Genomic DNA, 4,957 nt, shown 5'->3' on the forward strand with positions numbered 1-4,957 from the left:
TTTTAAAAAGGTCCAATTATATGTATAAGTGGTCCCCTACTGAGTTCTTTTGAACTTTGAATTTATCTGCATTAGACACTGACAGTTGGAGTACCTTCCATGACAAATCCAGTCTTTAATCCATCAATTAACAAATGTTTCATCGAACTGCGCAGTGAGGCTATCAGCATGTTGATATGCAATTTCAGCAGTTTCAATGACATCATTATCCTTCTTTTTACAGTCTTATTTGAACTCTTATTTGACTATTTTATTGCAACTCGAACTTATAAGTTTGGGAAAATGGAAAAGCGAAAGTCTTGATGTTAATGATAAAATGCTTATCTAATAAAATGAATTAAAGAGAAAATGGAAATCACTGATGTGTCAAAATAGGAAAATCTTTAGTTTTAATAGAATGATCATTGTACACATTTTCCATTACGAAGGAAAACAACAAATTTTTAAAAAATGTATAAAATGTTAGAGATATTGTTAAATATTGTTTTTAACATTTTAAGTGTAATTGGAAATTTTACTTATAATCTATATTTAGCTTTTATAGAATTCCCGTAATATGCTTGTTATTTGATTTTCAGATAATTTGACTTTCACAGATTTTTAGAAACATATAATATGCCAAAGTAGAGAGACAACAGACATAAATTAAAAAATATACAAATAAATAAGAGAACAGAAGGAGAAATAGACAAACAGAAGTAGGGAATGGGAAAGAAGTAAAAGGAAAAATGAAAGGTGGGATAAAAAAGACTACAAGAGAAAAGATGAAAAGATATGAGTAAAGAAAGGAAGGAGAGACAAAGGCAAAGAAAGAAAGAAGAGAATCAGAGAGCAAGAAAGAGCGAAAAAAAGGGAAAGATGAGGAACAAGAGGCCATAAAAGAACAGACAAAAAGAATATAGGGACAATAAGAGATAAGAAAGAGAAAAAAAAGATGAAAATAAAAACAACGACAACAAAAAAAAATGAATCACTGGGGAGCACTGTGAATAGATCCTCACTCCAAAAACAACTTCGCTTTATTCTGCCCTTCTCTAACAAATAATTCAGAAGTTAAATTTATTTGAGAAAAAGACAATTTTTTAAATATCAGGAAACAGATGTTGAATGAGGCAGATGAGACTAAGTATTTGGAGAAACGTGCTGTTAGGAATTAAAGCCATCATTGTCTGTGCATGTATATGAATGACACCCAGATAAACATCCCATGGTGAGTGATTCTATTATAGCCAAAGAGGTGGAAGATACCACTTGTAAGTGCTTTGAAAATTGCCTTTTCTTACCCAAGTGAGTAATGCTTATATAATCAGAGATGCAACCTGATGACAAATAGAGAACTAAAACCTTTTGAAATGACCATTTAACAACAGAAGTAGAAATACTGAACTTCTCAGAGATACTTTGGGGAGGCCTTAATTAACATTTTTTATGGTACCCTTGATAAGAAGTAATCATAGAGAATTTCAGAGCAGAATGGGAAATGCTGGTGATTATGTAGTCCAAACTCTTCACAACTGCCAGTAAAAGAACCTGAGAGGCCAATAATATTTAAGTACTTTTTCGAAAATCACAACTAACTCATGTCTGCTAATGTTCAATTTTTCAAATGATTGGTGAACATATACAATATATCATGGGACCTTTAGAGAATATGAAGGAAATACTAAGTAAATGGATCTGATCCATTAATTTCTGTTTGTGCTTATAATGATTATTAAGTACCTAACCATGAGCTTCCTGTGACCCAGAAACATCATTTCGTTACCTTCACAACCCCAGAAGGGAACACATTGCTTGGTGCATAATTGTCAATACGTCTTTATTTAATGAGTAGATAGAGTACTAGGGCACAGTTGGAAACTTTAGATAGCATGACTAGTTTTTGTATAAAGTCTTTAAAATGGGCCACTAACAGAAACATGGAGATTACATCTGATTCTATGCCAGTAGTCAAGAGGTTGACCATTACTACTTTACCTTCCTCAGAGATAGGTGCAGTCTACAAATTACTTGATAAATAGCTCAAAAGATAAATGTTATATGCCTTTAGGGGACAGCTGGCCACACTCCTAAGGACTGTGTGAAAACAAAATACAAACAGGGTAGTAATTAGCTGTCCCCAGAGGAAAAGGTTCCTCATAGCATTCATGATCATGTGATTCAAGCACTTCTCAACCTAGACATGCCCAATGGGTGAATATCCTTTATCTTTAGATCATCTCTCCAATCCAGGCTCATCTTCCTCATAGCATCATAGCTGCTGAAAACATATTTTGCCTCCCTGATCTTCCACCCTTACCTTATATATTTAGTCTCCTGACTCCTTAATAACCCTCATTCTCAATCCTGGAGCCAACTTGCTCTCACTCCAACTCCACATATATACTGTTTCTTCTGGAGCCCGTCATTTTCCCGGCTCCTGTATCAGTGGTCCACAGTGCTCAGTTTCCAACAACAGGCAGTGCCAATCTCTCTGGGAACCCTACTCCACCCTTGTGGGCTGGGATACACACCTGAAAACACCTCCATAAGAAAGGCACCGCCTAAAGGCTCTAGTACATTTTCTCAAAGAAATGGTGGATTTAATTTTTTTTTTTTTTTTTTTAGGTGAGGCATCCCTTGGTTGACCTCCTCACAGATTGCAAGGACCTTGTCAGCTTACAATCCCTTATTTTTATTTTTTATTTACACCTACAGCACCTGGTCTTCCTTGGTCTCCCATCCAAGTACTAACCAGGCCCGACCCTGCTTAGCTTCCGACATCAGACAGGATCGGGCTTGTTCAGGGTGGCATGGCCGTAGACTGATTTAATTCTTGATGGAGCTTAGGTGTTATCCGTATAAAATTTAATCTATTTTCAAATGATAAATTGACCAACAAAGTTCTCAATTACATTCCATTTCCATATTAGAAATAATCAAATGAACAAAAGTACATTTCAAAATTAACAGTAACATTGTATTTAACAGTCTCTGAGTTGTGAAACATCCCTGGAACACTCATAGTTTGCAAGTTACAGAAAGACAGACATGTAAACTTACCTAACGAGCTAAACAAGGCTAACTAGTAATTTTACACATAATTGATTTAATTAAGCTAAGTGGAGCCTTTTGAAAAAGGTTTCTCCAACCAGATTTATGTTAAAAAAGAGGCCTGCTTTCTGGGGTCATATTTTCACCACAAGATTCTTCAGACTTAAAGTACAATGTTACTTCTTAGAAATTCGTTATTGTATAATTTAATGTAATGGGAAACAAGTAGGTAAATTGTGGCAGGATAAGTCATGGTCAAGAAAATATTCAATTGTAAGGGGCTATAGTACCAAGAAGGAGATATAATAAAAGAATAATAAAATTAATTAATCCATCCCAAAAGAGTTTACTCAGTTAAAGTAATAATTTCCAGAGAGTAATCACAAGAGACATCACTGAGTCAGCACCAGAGGTGTAGTTTGTCTGCATCTATGCAATCCCTTTCAGCAACTGTTCAATTGGTGATGCTTCCCACAATAAATTCCGGGCATCTGCGGTCTAGAATGTGCCAGCTATAAAGGCAGGTTACACCCAGCCCCTCAGGCAGGCTCTGTAGGGTGCAGTCAGCATCCTTAATAGGTGTGTACCCACACCACGTGTGTCCTAAGCCCAAAAGCAAGGGGGAGTGTAATTTGGAACTGCAAGATGTGGGGACTTCTATTGTTGTGGGAACTGTAGGAAGACAGAGAAAATAAACAGATATACACCCCCACCCCGCTTCATTCTGTTTCATACCATTCTCACTCTTCAGTTGTTTTTAAAAAACAAAAAGACCAGCTTTGTCTTCCTAAGTCCCTTTCATCATTGTCCTTTGCTTGTCAAAACTGATTCAGCCTCAGTCATGTATTTTCCCTGGGGCTCTTGCATTTGGTGGGGATGAGAAAGGAAAAAAAAACAGTAACTTGGCGAAACATCTAGCAAGAGGAAATCGGAAATGAGCTGTTAGATATCATAGTTTAACTTTGACCACTTGCGGCCAACGTGGCTTTTTCTTAGTATTGTGGCCTCCTTAGCTCTCAATTCCCCTTCCACTCTGAGACCCTATAACCTCATCACTCCATGCATAGTCAGTATGCTATTCTTTGTTCCCATAACCTCCAGACTCACCCTACAAAGCACTACTGTCTCTTTATTTACCTATGATTTCAAACAACTAACACGCACATTATCTGCCTCCTCGCCATCTTATATGGGTAATAATTCTCCCAACAAGTCACAAAGACTAGGCCTAAAGTGTCCAAGTATCTTTCCAGGAGCAATCTCCTCTAGTCACACTCTCCTTTTAAGGCCACCACAACCTACAACAGTGGCTCTCAAAATCTGATAAAGTATGTACCAGAATCACCTGGCAAGCTAATCAAGGACACGGACCTAGGCTCAGGTCAACGCAAGTTTGAAATCACAGGTCTCCACTAATCTGCAAGCAGAAGAGGAATAGGATACAAATAGAGATTTTATCACGCAGTCTTGCTCCTCACAGGAGATCTAAAGAACACCCGCGCCCCTCAGCAACCTAAGCTCCCCACTTTTTCCCTGTAATTCTGAAACCCCACGCCCCCATGCACACACCTGCCCTTCCACTCCCACCTCTGACTTCCTCCCACAAGTCTCTTCCCAGCCTCTCCACCGCTTCCACTCCCGGGTCCTCCGCGGACTCCTTTAAGAAAGAGAAACAAATCCAGCGTCCACGGTGGGCGGCGCCTGTCCCTGGGAAAACCCGAACCCACCACATCTGAGCCAACTTTTCAAACTTCCCAACTCACTCTCACGTACACGATAATGAAAGAAAAGTGGGCAAGGCAGAGGAAACCAAACTCTGCCCCTGGTGAATTTCTGATCCCGGACGCGCTCGCAGGAAGAGGTCCCTTTCCCTCCCCTCAGCTGGCCGGCCCAAGGTGAGCGCAGTCCCAGGCCCCCGCCGCAC

The 4,957-nt window shown here is 38.9% G+C and overlaps 1 pseudogene; it reads right to left on the minus strand.

The window, feature by feature from the left end:
* Positions 1-2,688: 2,688 nt before the first annotated feature.
* Positions 2,689-2,804, minus strand: LOC112474844 (annotated as a pseudogene).
* Between the last annotated feature and the right edge of the window lie 2,153 nt (positions 2,805-4,957).

Source organism: Pteropus alecto, unplaced genomic scaffold (assembly GCF_000325575.1).
Source record: "Pteropus alecto unplaced genomic scaffold, ASM32557v1 scaffold7, whole genome shotgun sequence".
Taxonomy (NCBI): domain Eukaryota; kingdom Metazoa; phylum Chordata; class Mammalia; order Chiroptera; family Pteropodidae; genus Pteropus; species Pteropus alecto.